Genomic DNA, 17,871 nt, shown 5'->3' with positions numbered 1-17,871 from the left:
GTTTCATGAGGGGCTAGAATTCCAGGATAGTATAAATACCCCCCAAATGACCCCATTTTGGAAAGAAGACATCCCAAAGTATTCACTGAGAGGCATAGTGAGTTCATAGAAGATATTATTTTTTGTCACAAGTAAGCGGAAAATGACACTTTGTGACAAAAAAAAAAAAAAAAAAAAAGTTTCCATTTCTGCTAACTTGCGACAAAAAAAAATGAAATCTGCCACGGACTCACTATGCTCCTCTCTTAATACCTTGAAGTGTCTACTTTCCAAAATGGGGTCATTTGTGGGGTGTGTTTACTGTCCTGACATTTTGGGGGGTGCTAAATTGTAAGCACCCCTGTAAAGCCTAAAGGTGCTCATTGGACTTTGGACCCCTTAGCGCAGTTAGGCTGCAAAAAAGTGCCACACATGTGGTATTGCCATACTCAGTAGAAGTACTATAATGTGTTTTGGGGTGTATTTTTACACATACCCATGCTGGGTGGGAGAAATATCTCTGTAAATGACAATGTTTTCACTTTTTTTACACACAATTGTCCATTTACAGAGTTATTTCTCCCACCCAGCATGGGTATGTGTAAAAATACACCCCAAAACACATTATACTACTTCTCCCGAGTACGGCGATACCACATGTGTGGCACTTTTTTGCACCCTAACTGCGCTAAAGGGCCCAAAGTCCAATGAGTACCTTTAGGATTTCACAGGTCATTTTGCGGAATTTGATTTCCAGACTACTCCTCACGGTTTAGGGCCCCTAAAATGCCAGGGCAGTATAGGAACCCCACAAATGACCCCATTTTAGAAAGAAGACACCCCAAGGTATTCCGTTAGGAGTATGGTGAGTTCATAGAAGATTTTATTTTTTGTCAAAAGTTAGCGGAAAATTGATTTTTATTGTTTTTTTCACAAAGTGTCATTTTCCACTAACTTGTGCCAAAAAATAAAATCTTCTATGAACTTACCATACTCCTAACGGAATACCTTGGGGTGTCTTCTTTCTAAAATGGGGTCATTTGTGGGGTTCCTATACTGCCCTGGCATTTTAGGGGCCCTAAACCGTGAGGAGTAGTCTGGAAATCAAATTCCGCAAAATGACCTGTGAAATCCTAAAGATACTCATTGGACTTTGGGCCCTTTAGCGCAGTTAGGGTGCAAAAAAGTGCCACACATGTGGTATCGCCGTACTCGGGAGAAGTAGTACAATGTGTTTTGGGGTGTATTTTTACACATACCCATGCTGGGTGGGAGAAATAACTCTGTAAATGGACAATTGTGTGTAAAAAAATCTAAAGATTGTCATTTACAGAGGTATTTCTCCCACCCAGCATGGGTATGTGTAAAAATACAACCCAAAACACATTATACTACTTCTCCCGAGTACGGCAATACCACATGTGTGGCACTTTTTTGCACCCTAACTGCGCTAAAGGGCCCAAAGTCCAATGAGTACCTTTAGGATTTCACAGGTCATTTTGCGGAATTTGATTTCCAGACTACTCCTCACGGTTTAGGGCCCCTAAAATGCCAGGGCAGTATAGGAACCCCACAAATGACCCCATTTTAGAAAGAAGACACCCCAAGGTATTCCGTTAGGAGTATGGTGAGTTCATAGAAGATTTTATTTTTTGGCACAAGTTAGTGGAAAATGACACTTTGTGGAAAAAAACAATAAAAATCAATTTTCCGCTAACTTTTGACAAAAAATAAAATCTTCTATGAACTTACCATACTCCTAACGGAATACCTTGGGGTGTCTTCTTTCTAAAATGGGGTCATTTGTGGGGTTCCTATACTGCCCTGGCATTTTAGGGGCCCTAAACCGTAAGGAGTAGTCTGGAAATCAAATTCCGCAAAATGACCTGTGAAATCCTAAAGATACTCATTGGACTTTGGGCCCTTTAGCGCAGTTAGGGTGCAAAAAAGTGCCACACATGTGGTATCGCCGTACTCGGGAGAAGTAGTACAATGTGTTTTGGGGTGTATTTTTACACATACCCATGCTGGGTGGGAGAAATAACTCTGTAAATGGACAATTGTGTGTAAAAAAATCAAAAGATTGTCATTTACAGAGGTATTTCTCCCACCCAGCATGGGTATGTGTAAAAATACACCCCAAAACACATTATACTACTTCTCCCGAGTTCGGCAATACCACATGTGTGGCACTTTTTTGCACCCTAACTGCGCTAAAGGGCCCAAAGTCCAATGAGTACCTTTAGGATTTCACAGGTCATTTTGCGGAATTTGATTTCCAGACTACTCCTCACGGTTTAGGGCCCCTAAAATGCCAGGGCAGTATAGGAACCCCACAAATGACCCCATTTTAGAAAGAAGACACCCCAAGGTATTCCGTTAGGAGTATGGTGAGTTCATAGAAGATTTTATTTTTTGTCACAAGTTAGTGGAAAATGACACTTTGTGAAAAAAACAATAAAAAACAATTTTCCGCTAACTTTTGACAAAAAATAAAATCTTCTGTGAACTTACCATACTCCTAACGGAATACCTTGGGGTGTCTTCTTTCTAAAATGGGGTCATTTGTGGGGTTCCTATACTGCCCTGGCATTTTAGGGGCCCTAAACCGTAAGGAGTAGTCTGGAAATCAAATTCCGCAAAATGACCTGTGAAATCCTAAAGATACTCATTGGACTTTGGGCCCTTTAGCGCAGTTAGGGTGCAAAAAAGTGCCACACATGTGGTATCGCCGTACTCGGGAGAAGTAGTACAATGTGTTTTGGGGTGTATTTTTACACATACCCATGCTGGGTGGGAGAAATAACTCTGTAAATGGACAATTGTGTGTAAAAAAATCAAAAGATTGTCATTTACAGAGGTATTTCTCCCACCCAGCATGGGTATGTGTAAAAATACACCCCAAAACACATTATACTACTTCTCCCGAGTTCGGCAATACCACATGTGTGGCACTTTTTTGCACCCTAACTGCGCTAAAGGGCCCAAAGTCCAATGAGTACCTTTAGGATTTCACAGGTCATTTTGCGGAATTTGATTTCCAGACTACTCCTCACGGTTTAGGGCCCCTAAAATGCCAGGGCAGTATAGGAACCCCACAAATGACCCCATTTTAGAAAGAAGACACCCCAAGGTATTCCGTTAGGAGTATGGTGAGTTCATAGAAGATTTTATTTTTTGTCACAAGTTAGTGGAAAATGACACTTTGTGAAAAAAACAATAAAAATCAATTTTCCGCTAACTTTTGACAAAAAATAAAATCTTCTGTGAACTTACCATACTCCTAACGGAATACCTTGGGGTGTCTTCTTTCTAAAATGGGGTCATTTGTGGGGTTCCTATACTGCCCTGGCATTTTAGGGGCCCTAAACCGTAAGGAGTAGTCTGGAAATCAAATTCCGCAAAATGACCTGTGAAATCCTAAAGATACTCATTGGACTTTGGGCCCTTTAGCGCAGTTAGGGTGCAAAAAAGTGCCACACATGTGGTATCGCCGTACTCGGGAGAAGTAGTACAATGTGTTTTGGGGTGTATTTTTACACATACCCATGCTGGGTGGGAGAAATAACTCTGTAAATGGACAATTGTGTGTAAAAAAATCAAAAGATTGTCATTTACAGAGGTATTTCTCCCACCCAGCATGGGTATGTGTAAAAATACACCCCAAACCACATTATACTACTTCTCCCGAGTTCGGCAATACCACATGTGTGGCACTTTTTTGCACCCTAACTGCGCTAAGGGGCCCAGAGTCCAATGAGTACCTTTAGGCTTTACAGGGGTGCTCAAAATTTAGCACCCCGCCCACTTGCCAGGACAGTTAACAAACCCCACAAATGACCCCATTTTGGAAAGAATACACGCTAAGGTATTCCATGAGGGCCATGGTGAGTTCATAGAAAATTTTATTTTTTGTCACAAGTTAGCGGAAAATGACATTTTGTGAAAAAAAACAAAAAACCACAATTTCTGCTAACTTGTGACAAAAAATAAAACATTCTATGAACTCACCATGCACCTCACGGAATACTTTGGGGTGTCCTCTTTCCAAAATGGCATCATTCGTGGGGTCTGTCCTGGCATTTTAGGGTCTCTGCAATCATTACATGTATGGCCAGTATTAGGAGTTTCTGCTATACTCCTTATATTGGGCATAAGGGTAATGCACTGTGGGCTGAAAGGAAAAATGAACGTCAAACAATCAATCAATGTGGATGAAAAAATATCTGCCAAAAAATTTGAAAAAAAAAAAAGAGAGGAGGAAGGCGTCTGCCAGGACATAGGAGCTGCCGCCCCAAAAATCCAAACCCACCAGCTCGTATGCCCTGGCAAACCTGATTTATCCATTCACACCGATCGATGTGGATGAACAAATCATTGCCAGAGTTCTTTTTTGATACAAAGTGTTTGCCAAAGCATATGAATCCCCAACACCACTCCTCGGCCCATATGCCTCGGCAAACGTATCTTTTTGACTGCGGAGGAGAAATCTCGTCCTGCAGCGCTGCATGCACCGACTTGTGTGTAAGCTGACAGACGCGCAATGTTCTGTCAGGATGCACCATCAGTGCTGCAGCTGATTGGTCAGTCTGGATAGAAAAAAAGAGAGAAGAAAAAAAGACAAAACAATACAAAAAGGAGGGGAAGGCGTCTGCCAGGACATAGGAGCTGCCGCCCCAAAAATCCAAACCCACCAGCTCGTATGCCCTGGCAAACCTGATTTATCCATTCACACCGACCGATGTGGATGAACAAATCATTGCCAGAGTTCTTTTTTGATACAAAGTGTTTGCCAAAGCATATGAATCCCCAACACCACTCCTCGGCCCATATGCCTCGGCAAACGTATCTTTTTGACTGCGGAGGAGAAATCTCGTCCTGCAGCGCTGCATGCACCGACTTGTGTGTAAGCTGACAGACGCGCAATGTTCTGTCAGGATGCACCATCAGTGCTGCAGCTGATTGGTCAGTCTGGATAGAAAAAAAGAGAGAAGAAAAAAAGACAAAACAATACAAAAAGGAGGGGAAGGCGTCTGCCAGGACATAGGAGCTGCCGCCCCAAAAATCCAAACCCACCAGCTCGTATGCCCTGGCAAACCTGATTTATCCATTCACACCGACCGATGTGGATGAACAAATCATTGCCAGAGTTCTTTTTTGATACAAAGTGTTTGCCAAAGCATATGAATCCCCAACACCACTCCTCGGCCCATATGCCTCGGCAAACGTATCTTTTTGACTGCGGAGGAGAAATCTCGTCCTGCAGCGCTGCATGCACCGACTTGTGTGTAAGCTGACAGACGCGCAATGTTCTGTCAGGATGCACCATCAGTACTGCAGCTGGTTAGTCGTTCGCTCGGTCCACCTGGAAGGTTATTGGATGGAAAAAGAGAAAAAAAAATACAAAAAAACCCAAAAAACAAGCAAGCAGCAAAGCAATTACTTCATTAACATTAATAACCTTTGAACTTTTTTACTTAAAAACTTAACATTGCAAACCAAACATTAACTTCTTTGCTTACCTGTTTTTTGTTTTTTTTTGTTTTTTTTAACTTACCTCCCGAGGACAAACCTCTCCTCCCCCATGGAACAATGTGCGAAGTGCAAATCGCACAGAGTTGTGGCGAAATACATTACGCAATTTGTCCCAAGTGAAAGGAGAGGTTTCTGGCAGCCCTGTGTATTAGGGTCCCTGGAAACCCGATGTTTGGTTTCACACTGCATATTGACATATCCGGTGGGTCGAGCCCGCCGCACCGTATCGTCCAAAACAGACCTTCAGACAATACCACAAGAGTAGCATTCGGCCTAGTAATGGACTGCGTCGCCATAGACTAACATGACTTCCGGGCCGATCGATATTGCCACAGAAGCCACGCAGTAACGTAGGCATGCACTAGCGTTAAGTCAAGCACTTCCGGCGTAGGGGGGGACCGCAAAGTGTGACTTTTGCTAGGCATTTTGCCCCAACGCATCGCAGCAGTGTGAAATAGCACTGAGAGACCCTTGTGTGCCTACCGCTGTGTGTGGAGTTCCCTACTCTCTAATAGTGTACCTGCTCGTGGTACCTCTCAAAACACTCCCCTAGGCATAGGCCAGGCTGGTCAGGACAGGTGGGACAATAAACGGTGGTGTCACGCCTTATTCCAGCCCTGCTGCAGACACGACAGCGTTTTCTTCGGATTCGTTGACCTGGGGTAGTCGGAATTGGATAGGCGTAATGCCTTCCATGCAGCCGGCTAGTTGCATCTTGGGGTTGGGCCACGGCACCTCCTGGATACAGGAGTTCCATCATGATCTGTTTATTAAATTGAATAAACGATCCAGTTCTCCCAGCCTTACTGTAGAGAACAAAGCTGTTGTAAATTGCCAATTGAATGAGGTAAAAAGACACTTTTTTATACCAGCGTCTTGTTTTTCGGGAAACTAAATAGGGCGCTAACCTCTGGTCATTGAAGTCCACCCCTCCCATGTTAGTATTATACTCGTGGGCGACAAGGGGTTTTTCAATGACCTCAGTTCGCCGTTGAATTTCAACTGTCGTGTCTGCGTGAATGGTGGACAGGAAGTAAACCTCCCTCTTGTCCTTCCATTTCACCGCGAGCAGGTCGTCAGCACACAAGGCGGCCCTCTGCCCCCGCTTAAGTCTGGTGGTAATGAGCCGTTGGGGGAAGCCCCGGCGACTAGGCCGCACGGTGCCACAGCATCGGATTTTTTCTATTTTTAAGTGCTGAAAGAGGGCCACACTTGTGTAATAATTGTCCACAAAAAGATGGTACCCCTTCTGGAACAAGGGTGACACCAAGTCCCACACAACCTTTCCACTGCTCCCCAGGTAGTCAGGGCATCCGACCGGCTCCAATTTGGAGTCTTTTCCCTCATAGACCCTAAAATAAGATGTATAGCCTGTGGCCCTTTCACAGAGCTTATACAGTTTCACCCCATACCGGGCGCGCTTGTTTGGGATGTACTGTTTGATGCGAAGGCGCCCGGTAAAGCGTATGAGGGACTCGTCTACGCAGATGTCCTGGTCAGGGGTATAAGCATCTGCAAATCTGGATGACAGGTGGTCTATGAGGGGTCGAATTTTGTGGAGCCGGTCAAAATCAGGGTGGTCACTTCGATGACAGGTTTCGTTGTCATTGAAGTGCAGGAAGCGCAGGATGTTCTCAAATCGTGTCCTGGACATGGCAGCAGAGTACAGGGGAACATGATGTGCTGGGTCCGTAGACCAATAAGACCGCAACACATTCTGCTTTACTAGTCCCGTGTGAAGGAGAAGGCCCAAAAAAATTTTCATTTCGGAAACTTGGACTGGTTTCCACCGAAAAGGCTGGGCAAGGAACTTTTCCGGATTGGCGGTTATATATTGTGTGGCCTTACGGTTGGTCTCTGCCACAATTAAGTCCAAGAGATCCTGGGTGAAGAACAGATAGAAAAAGTCTAGGGCCGATCCTAGATTATCTGTCTCCACCTGGACTCCAGACTGGGCGGTGAAAGGGGGAAGTACGGGTGCGGCGGAATCAGGGGATTGCCAATTTGGGTTTGCCAGCACCTCTGGTAAATTAGGGGTAGTACGGGCCCGTCTTCTTGGTGGCTGCGACTGGGATCTTACTGCACGTGCCACCGAACCAGTTTCAACTTCCATGCTGGTGCTCGCCACTTCACCAGGGTCTACGGAAGTACTGGTTCTAGGTCCAGGAGATGTTGTGCTGCTGGTGCCTGCCCCACCATGAAATCTCAGACCAGCACGAACACCACTCTGCTGCCCTTGAGGCTGATCCTGCGCCACCTGCGGTCCAACAACATGGGGTGTGGTACGCCTGGCTTTAGCCGGGACCTCAACCTCATCATCACTATCGGTCAGTGAGCCACTGCTCAATTCAGGTTCAAACTCTGACCCGGAAGATTCATCAAATGAGGCGTCCCAATCGTCCTCATCCGACTGGGCCATGTACCTGAGAACCTCATCATCGGAATACCCCTTTCTTGCCATGGTGGGCTGCTAAATTTAGGGGGTATTCCTCTGAGACTACCCAGAAAAAAAGAGCACCTACCTAGCAAAAGGGAGTATTTGAGAGGTAGAAAGCTGTGGTCACTGAGTTTTGATAAAAAAATAAATCAAAACTGAGGTTTACAGTGCCACAGCTATTGTACAGTGTTTTTTGCAGTGATCAGAAAAAAAATTCTGTCACTGCGGTGGGGCGGGCTGAACGCAAGTGCAGGCGAACGATCAGGCCTGATCGGGCAAACACTGCGTTTTTTTTGTGGATCCTAGTGACCCTAATAGATCTGACTGCGATCAGTAATGATCACTTACAGATACTATATAGTACCAATGTTGATTAGCGACAGTGATGACGCTAATTAGTGACTGTGGTGCAGTGGGCTGAGCACTAACTGACACTTACAAAGGGGCCTAGCTAACTGGCCTAACTGCTAACACTAGTGATACTAAAAAAGTGACAGTTTTCACTGATCACTGTTTTTAGATCACTAGGATAGTGACAGGGGGGTGGTGGTGAGTGGGGAATCAGAGGCAATCAGAAACAATCACAGGACAATCAAAGGCAATCGCAGGCCAATCACAGGGCACTCAATTCACGGGACAATCAAAGGCAATCACGGGACAATCAAAGCCAATCACAGGCCAATCAAACCAATCACGGCACAATCAAAGCCAATCACGGGACAATCAAAGCCAATCACAGGCCAATCACAGGCCGATCACGGGACAAAGCCGATCACGGGACAATCAAAGCCAATCACAGGCCAATCAAAGCCAATCACAGGCCAATCAAAGCCAATCACAGGCCAATCACGGGACAATCACGGGACAATCACGGGACAATCAAATACAATTACAGCACAATCAAATTGAATGTCAGCACAATGAAATTGAATGTCAGCACAATCAAATGCAATTACAGCACAATCAAATACAATGCACTGGGAAGGTGATTGGGGGGGGGGGGAGGGGGGGGGGTCTGAGGGCGATCAGAGGGTGTGGGGGGTTGACTAGGTGTCCGCACGGGGCAGACTGGGTCCTGATCTGGTGGGTGGCAGACACAGGGGGTGACGATAGGAGATCAGTGAGGGATTACAGGGGAGAATAGATGTAAACAATGCACTGGGGAGGTTATCAGCAGGGGGGGGGGCTGAGGGCAATCTGAGGGTCTGGGTGGGTGATCAGGTGCCCCCAAGGGACAGTTTAGGGTCTGCGCTGATGGGTGGTGGTGACAAGGGGTGATAGACAGGTGATAGATGGGTGATAGACAGGTGATCAGTGGGTAAGGCAGCTATATAGCTGTATACAGCATACAGGGGGGTGGTCTGGGAGGGGGGTCTGGGGGGGATCTGAGGGTAGGGGGGGTGATCAGGGGACCCTAGGGGGCAGTTAGGGACCTAACCTAGAGGATAGCGTCCCTAGATAGTGACAGGGAGTGATTGATGGGTTTTTAGGTGGGTGGTGGGGTGCAGATACTGGTGTGCTGGGGTGGTCAGGGGGGGTTCTGAGGGCTGGGGTGGGCGATCGGGGGGTCTGTGTGGGGCAAAGTGTGATTTTTTAGCACTTAGCTAATGGCTGCCGTCCTCTCTGATGGTCGCACGACGAGTGACCATCAGCGGAGGAGGCAGCCAGTATAATACACTTTGTTACCATAACAAAGTGTATTATACACTCTGATTGGCCGGATCGCGGAGGTTTGAAACCCGCCGGCGCTGCTGATTGGCCGGCGGGTTTCCGAGTAGGGTGGGCGGAGCCTATTGCCGGCGGCGATCGCGTCATTGATGACGCGATCGCCGCACAGCCGCCGCTGATGCCGCCCCCGCCGATGGGCGTATTGCGGTCGTTTGGGACCGGTCTTTGCCGCCGCCCATCGGCTGGGGGCGGTCGTTAAGTGGTTAAAGTGTCAAATGCAAATGCAGTAGGCTAAAGAAACCATGGTAAAAAGCATAAACCTGGATCTTTAGTATATACAGAAGTCCATACGCCATCTTGGGGTGAAAATGTAATTGTCTGAAATTAGGAAAAACAAATAGAATTGTAAGTTATGAATACATATTATAATATTGAAATAAAAAAATTATAAAAATAACAAAATATATAAAAAATCATGATTTGTTAATAAAGCAATTGAGAGTAAAATCACCGTTCAGGCCAGACGGTTTCATAGTTTTCAGTTTAAAAATCATTTTTTTTCCTCCCTTTTTTTAAAATCTGCGATCAAATGAGTGTTACGACTGATTTCATCGTTACACTCTTATATGGGTCCAAAGTTTGCATCATAGTTTGAACTTCTTATGTTTATTGGGATTACTGTACTTATTTAAAGGAATACTGTAGGGGGGTCGGGGGAAAAGAGTTGAACTTACCCGGGGCTTTTAATGGTCCCCCACAGGCATCCTGTGCCTGTGCAGCCACTCACCGATGCTCCGGCCCCGCCTCTGGTTCACTTCTGGAATTTCAGACTTTAAAGTCTGAAAACCACTGCGCCTGCGTTACCGTGTCCTCGCTCCCGCTGATGTAACCAGGAGCGTACTGCGCAGGCACAGACCATACTGGGCCTGCGCAGTATGCTCCTGTTGACGTCAGCAGGAGCGAGGACACGGCAACGCAGGTGCAGTGGTTTTCAGACTTTAAAGTCTGATATTCCAGAAGTGAACCGGAGGCGGGCCGGAGCATCAGTGAGTGGCTGCGCAGGGCACAGGATGTCTGCGGGGGACCATTAGAAGCCCCGGGTAAGTTCAACTCTTTTTCCCCCGACCCCCCTACAGTATTCCTTTACTTATTACTTTTATTTAATATGCTTATAATCAAAAGTAATATATGAATAGTATGTTAAGGAAATTACACAATTATTCTTGTTCTAACCTATGACAATCCCCAGCATCACCTACCCCTATATAAACTGAATGGAGTGTGTATACGATAGTTAAAAAAAGCCATAAACTTAAGTCAATGATCCCTCATCCATTCATCCTTGCACTCATAATCATTCTCCTTACATCCAGAACATCCACTTGAGCAAACATCCCAAAGGCACTTTGCTGATCCCACCTATCAATACCCAAAATACCCAGGGCCACTTTGCAGAGGTTCTTACTTAGCGTCATTGTATGCCTACCCAGTTTCCCAAAATGTGATATTCTGATAAATTTCACATCGTATTCTAACTACCATTTATTTAATTAAACCTACCCAGCATCTTCTCCAATTTTCCATCCAGTTATTAATGTTGGTGTCCTCAATTTCCTAGTCCTCTGGTGCCAGAAATTTTGACATGGAGTAAATCCACTCCGCCAGCTTTGGTGCTGTTGGGTCTTTCCAGTATTCTACAATTTGCTTAGCTGCTATGACTGCCGGTACTGCCAAAGGGTTCTCAGATCTATCTTTAATAAGGACCCTATTCCCTAACAGGGCAAAAGTTGCCTCAAGGTGGATATGAGATGATGTATCAAAGTTGCAGAAACGTTCTATATTCTTCCAAAACTCCTGCATAACAGGGCAGGACCACCACATATGAAGAAGAGATCCTGGTTTGTCCTGGCATCTCCAGCCTACATCCTCTTTTTTTATTTTGTCCATCCTGGCCAGCTTAGCTGGACTAAGGTACCATCTTGCACAATTAAAAATGCATTTTGTCTCTAGTTTGTATAGTTCCCTCATTTTATTCTATCCTCTACAATCATTCTTTATTTGATCAATAATGCAAAACTTCAGTTGGGAGGGCTCTTTACTAAGATGCTCTTTGCAATGATTCTGGATAGATCTACATTAACCTTAATTGCTTGTATTATGATCATATAGTCTCCGTTGGAATTGCGTTCAGTTTTTCCAACATATTGAAAGCCACATGAACATTCAGGTCCCCAATGAACACTGCAAATCCGATTTGTGATTCCAATTTGCAATTCCGATTTTCCCTGGATGCTATCAAAACAAAAAGAAAAATGCAGAAAAAACGCAGCATGCAGTACCAAATCGTGCAGTAAAGCATGCAGTAAAATCATGTCAAAATCACAAATTAAGAATCGCATGTAGTGTGCAAGAGGCCTCAAGGAGGTAGACCGCAAACAATATTTTGCAACTGTAGAATGTGTTAATTTCATACTGTTGGCCTATAGTTCTACTAACAACGAACTGTTGTTTTCTAGGATTGGTCATGCAGTGTCTACACCCAAAACATTTTTTATATCTGACGAAACCGTTTATATCCCCGCACTGCTTGTGAGGCCAGTGTTTGCCTACTCATTTCTAGAATAAGGCCCAGAAGAGCCCACAGGGTGTCACAGGGCCACACATGATCAGAATTTGACGACCAGGCCCAGACTTGATTGGCAGCAGATTAGGCCAATCCTGAGGGAGCTGGAGTGGGGAGGAGTAGAGCATCAGGGTTGGGCAAGGCAGACAGGATAGGAATGGTTTGGTCGGAGAGGAAGAGGAGGGACTCACCAGTTGTGGAAGCGTGTTTAGATGGAAGGATCACGTCCCTTTCTCCTCCATGCCCTCTGCAGATTATTCCGGGCTGCTAGACCAGGTCAGGTCTGCAGCCTCCTCTGGTGATGGCGTGTGGTGGATTCAGGAGACTCTGGGTCCGATTATCGCCGAGCTGACACGTTTGAATCCTGAACCGCTCGCCAGCAGAGCACAGCGCCGCATGGGGAGCCCTCTAGGGGACCCTCCGGGTCCCCACACAAAACGTGGTTTCCAGTGCGACTGGAGCCAAGAGGAATCCCGCCAAGTGGCAGGGCTATTCAAAAAGAGCACTGCCACAACCATGACAGGCTCCGCACACTCAATCGAATGTTCTGGACCCAACGGCTCCTCCTGCTGTGGCTACACGTGGGAGGAAGGAAGCGCAGCATGGTGGTAGCCATCTTGGGACGGGCACAGCTGCTACCAGCACAGCTGTGGTCCCCACAGGATGAAGACCCGCGTCTGAGACACCTGCACAGCTTCAGCGGGACAAGAGAGTTAAGAAGAGCAAGAAGGCCAAAGGGGAGTTGCATCGGCTTGGCAGCAGCTAGCCCGGCTGCAGCCAACATCCAGCGCCAGGGAACTGCTCATGCTTTCCCAGCTGCTCCTGCCACACTGCCATACAGGAGTGACACTGAAGATGGGGAAGTGTTCAGCCCATCGGAGGAAGAGGCCAATTGTCAGGAGGATTCTGGCTCCGCATTGCAGGAATCCGACATATTGGCTGGTCGGAATGAACGTTCGGTGCGGCCTGCTGAGTGTTTTTCTCCTTTCATCTCTAATGTGTTGAGTGGTGTTGTTGAGGTTCAGCAGTCAGCGAGTGAGTTGTCTGTGGATGATTCGCATTTAGTCAGTGATGTTGTTGCTTTTCCTGTGCTTGCTAGCTCTGCTGCTGCTGTCCCTTTAAATCCGCAGGAGCTTGTGGGTACCTTTTTTGTCGGGGCTGCAGGAATTATTTGTGGGGCCAGCGGCTTCACCTGCAATGGCGTGGACAGGTCATGGTGTTCTGTCTACAACTGGCGCAGCTGTACTAACTGCTGTACAAGCTGTACAGCAGCCGGCGGTTGCTGTTGCAGCTCATTCCGGGGTGGTCTCAGGTAGATGCGGCAATTCCTTGCAGATTTGGCACATTGCAGTCTATGTATGTTTTGAAGGGCCCCGCAGGTCCCATCTGAAACAAGACATTCGCAAAAAAATATGGAAAGGGGAGTATGTGGAAATATTTTCATTGCTCCCCTTGGAAAAATTTAATTTGAATGACAGTAAAAAGGAAAACGAGGAGAAGCGGTGACATAAGCTTATCCCGTGTACGTTTACTAACTGGCTGCAGGCTTTTGCAATCTTGGCGAGTGTGTTTGGGGAAAAACAGCCGGAGAACTGTTTGGCTCTGTTTTGCTTCTTCGATGCAATTGGCGAATTATGGTGGGCTTGGGTGATTGAGATATGATGAACAGTTCCACCAGCGAAAAGCGATTCGGCCATCGATCAGATGGGATCACAAGGACATCATCTATGGATGCGGCTGATGGCACCTCTAACCCAGGGCAGCTGGCCAACTGGAAGAAGGGTGTCACAGACCTGAATGGAGAAACAGGGTTTGACCACAGTTTGAAGTATACAGACACTGGAACCAGGGAATAAGGTACAAAAATAAAGATTTATTGCAAATGCAGGCATACAACGTGAATGTAAAATATCATGCAAACCTATGCACAGCACACTATATATATATATATATATATATATATATATATATATATATATATATATATATATATAACACCCAAGAAACAGGGACAAATGTATACAACACCTGACTATCTAACTAAGCAGGGCTGCTCATCCGCATTCTTAAAGTACCGTGATACTCAAACTGTTTTACAGTATCTGAATTCGAATACGGATTCCGGATAGCTGAGTTCACTATCCGAGTTATATCTGAGTGAACCCGAGTAGGCATTAGGTATCCGGGTATCCGGTCGAATACTAGTTCGAGTACCCGGATTCCGGATCGCGTAACCACGGAAATGATGTCCATTGAAGTCATTGAGCCAATCAGAGGGCTCCCAGCCGAGGACCTTGCAACCAATCACAGAGGGGAACCCTGGCCAGACCCTCCTGTATATAAGGCGGGCACCATGTTCAGAATCTCGTCCTTGCTTGTGACTGCTCACTGAGAGATATCTCCAGTGCTGTTGGCCTAGCAAGTGCTTCTCAAAGACTTAAAACCCAGCGTTTTGAGTGCTAAACAACTTCACTACACTATTATTGTATTGTTTTTTAGTTAGCTAGCTTGCGTATTTTTATTTCAGTTAGTGACAGTCAGACTCAGTGCTGCTGCAGCAGCTGCTAGTTAGGGCCTGTGTGCGTGCAGGCCAGGCCTGCTGCTGGCCTGCTATAAGCCTTAGCTACAGTATAGGTTAGGGATTAGATTACTGTGTTATTGTGTAGTTAGTACTACTAGTTAGTTGTTAGAGTACTACTGTGTTCGTTTTATTATTAATTACTACAGATTACTTCACTGCTGCTGTGCTGAGTCAATGTGACAGATATACAGTTAGTGTGCACTGTCTTCTACTCTGCTGTCTGTCACTCCGTTAGGTGAAGTACTATTACTGTGCTACTATCTACCAATGATTTTCTTTAAAGTTCAAGTACCCCGATTTGAATAAAGTACAAGTACCCCACTTCATCTGGTCACATCACATATAAGTTGTACTATGTCTGCTGGCACTAGCAGCCGGGGAGGGGCAGCAAGGCCAAGAGGAGAGGGAGCAGCATTGCCGCCACCGTCAGCAGTTCTGCCGCGTCAGTGTCCATTGGTGGAAGGGGGTGAACCTCAGCAGCAGCGTTAAGCCCCGCCACTGCCAAGCGCTGCTGGAGATGGTCCGGGGGAAGCACAAACTGACAGCAGCCAACGTGCTTCGCTACCTCAGGGAGCAGCAGAAGAATTGGCTAACCCCCAGAGGCCTGAGAGTTGGAGAGGTGGTTTCCGACAATGGGGCCAACCTTGTTGCCGCCATCAACAGGAAACCTCACCCACATCCCCAGGTCTGGCCCACGTCCTGGTGGTGGTGCATAAATTTCTGCGCACCTACCAGGGGATGGACACTCTTTTGGGAGTGTAAAGAAAGCCCATATAGACAGCACCACTTGGGAACGTACAAAAAAGTATATATTTTATTATAATTCAAAAGGTAAGTATATTGACACACTGAGATTCAACATGATAAAAACAGTTAAAACATACGGCACAAATGAATCACTGCTGCAACAATATCAATAGCATATTTAGTATGAAAAATAGTAGCATCACAAATATATATATATAAATATAACTCAAGCATTCAATGGATGGCTTGATGATTAAATGATTAAACACAGTGGGCATCTGAAATAGAGCCCAACAGTGTTATGAACCCGGGTTCAGTAAGAAAGTGCAAGGTACAATCACATGAATATATAAACTGAAAAACATCTGTGCAAAAAAGCTGAAAACCATCTGTGCAAATAAACAAATATATAAACACACTTGGTGATGCAAATGGCTGCAAACACTCAATATCGGAGCAGCCTCTAGATAAAGTGCATAGAGAAAATGAAGAAGTGTAAAAGTAGAAGATACTTATCCCCGGAAGGTGATGCAGGCAGCAGGAAAAAGACGGGTGCCCCCGGACAGCCCCGCTAGCTCCGCGGGCGTCACCCCGCTTTGAAGGAAAGGACACCGCAGTAATTGCATGCCAGAATGGCGTTTAAATGGAGAGGAGGAGGAGGGCGTGCACAACTCACCCAGCGACGCGCAGGCCGGATGCGCGTCACCGACTGAAGGAGGCCGGAAGGAGGAAGAAGAAAAGAACCACAGTGGAACGCAGCGGCAGAGTCCGGAAGCCGCTAGGTGCATAGTTCACTGGCCCGGTGGGAGGAGGAGAAGAGCACAGAAGAGCTGCATAGCCGTACAATCCCAACCAGCACAAAGACCAATATGCTGGAAGGGGAGAGAGGACATAAAGTCCTATGCCACATACCTATAGTATTATAATAATAAAGCGCATATACACATACATTGAGCCCCAAGGAGGAATGACTACAATCACATTGTCAAAGTCACAATACACCATGCAAGAAACTTTCCACAATATAAATAAAAATGAAAATAAAAATAAAAATAATAATAATAAAGTCCCAAATTACATGCAGTCCTTGTGACGTCCCATGAGAAACGGAATGTATCAATTAAGGCACATGTACAACGACGCACAGCGGCCGCAAATGTTCTCCCAAACTGAAGCAAATCCAGGTCCCAGATCACATGCAGCCCTTGTGACATCCCATAGGAGACGGAATGTATCAATCAGGCACACATACGACGCACAGCGGCCGCAAACCGAACTTCCAAATTGAAGTAAATCCAGGTCCAGAACAGCAAATATGTAGATAGGGTCCAAGAAGTCCACAATGCAACATCCATATCTTATCGAAGATTAGGCTAGCTGCACGTGATGCAGCAAGGGGACAGGTCCTCACCTCGGTTGCTTCCCATTTTCTGTATACACATGGGGGTTCAACAGTGGGTTTGCGAGTGATTGGAGTTGAGCAGATCAGATTGGGCCTCAGGGGTGGAGATTTGGTCAAGCATTTGTTAAAACGTGAGGCTAGATGGATCTTTCAATTAAATAGCTTGGCGCCTTTGGGCATTAATGAAGAAATTGACTGGACTGGCTATTTGGGCTAATACGTTCGATTTGGGGGTATACAACATGCCTTGGTATGTGTGTGTATATATATGGTGGGGGCTATTCCCTAAAAGTACCTTTAAGTGGCACATTTTGTTGGCAATCCTTTTTTAACATCTAATATGTTTATTAACAAAATCTTATATGTTTCCATACAGATTGTACAGTGTGATATATGTGCATAACTTGTGGGTATTGGATGTGGACTCCTTTAAGATATGGATGTTGCATTGTGGACTTCTTGGACCCTATCTACATATTTGCTGTTCTGGACCTGGATTTACTTCAATTTGGAAGTTCGGTTTGCGGCCGCTGTGCGTCGTATGTGTGCCTGATTGATACATTCCGTCTCCTATGGGATGTCACAAGGGCTGCATGTGATCTGGGACCTGGATTTGCTTCAGTTTGGGAGAACATTTGCGGCCGCTGTGCGTCGTTGTACATGTGCCTTAATTGATACATTCCGTTTCTCATGGGACGTCACAAGGACTGCATGTAATTTGGGACTTTATTATTATTATTTTTATTTTTATTTTCATTTTTATTTATATTGTGGAAAGTTTCTTGCATGGTGTATTGTGACTTTGACAATGTGATTGTAGTCATTCCTCCTTGGGGCTCAATGTATGTGTATATGCGCTTTATTATTATAATACTATAGGTATGTGGCATAGGACTTTA

This window comes from Hyperolius riggenbachi, chromosome 10 (genome assembly GCF_040937935.1).
Source record: "Hyperolius riggenbachi isolate aHypRig1 chromosome 10, aHypRig1.pri, whole genome shotgun sequence".
Classification (NCBI taxonomy): domain Eukaryota; kingdom Metazoa; phylum Chordata; class Amphibia; order Anura; family Hyperoliidae; genus Hyperolius; species Hyperolius riggenbachi.
This window is presented reverse-complemented; position numbering follows the sequence as displayed.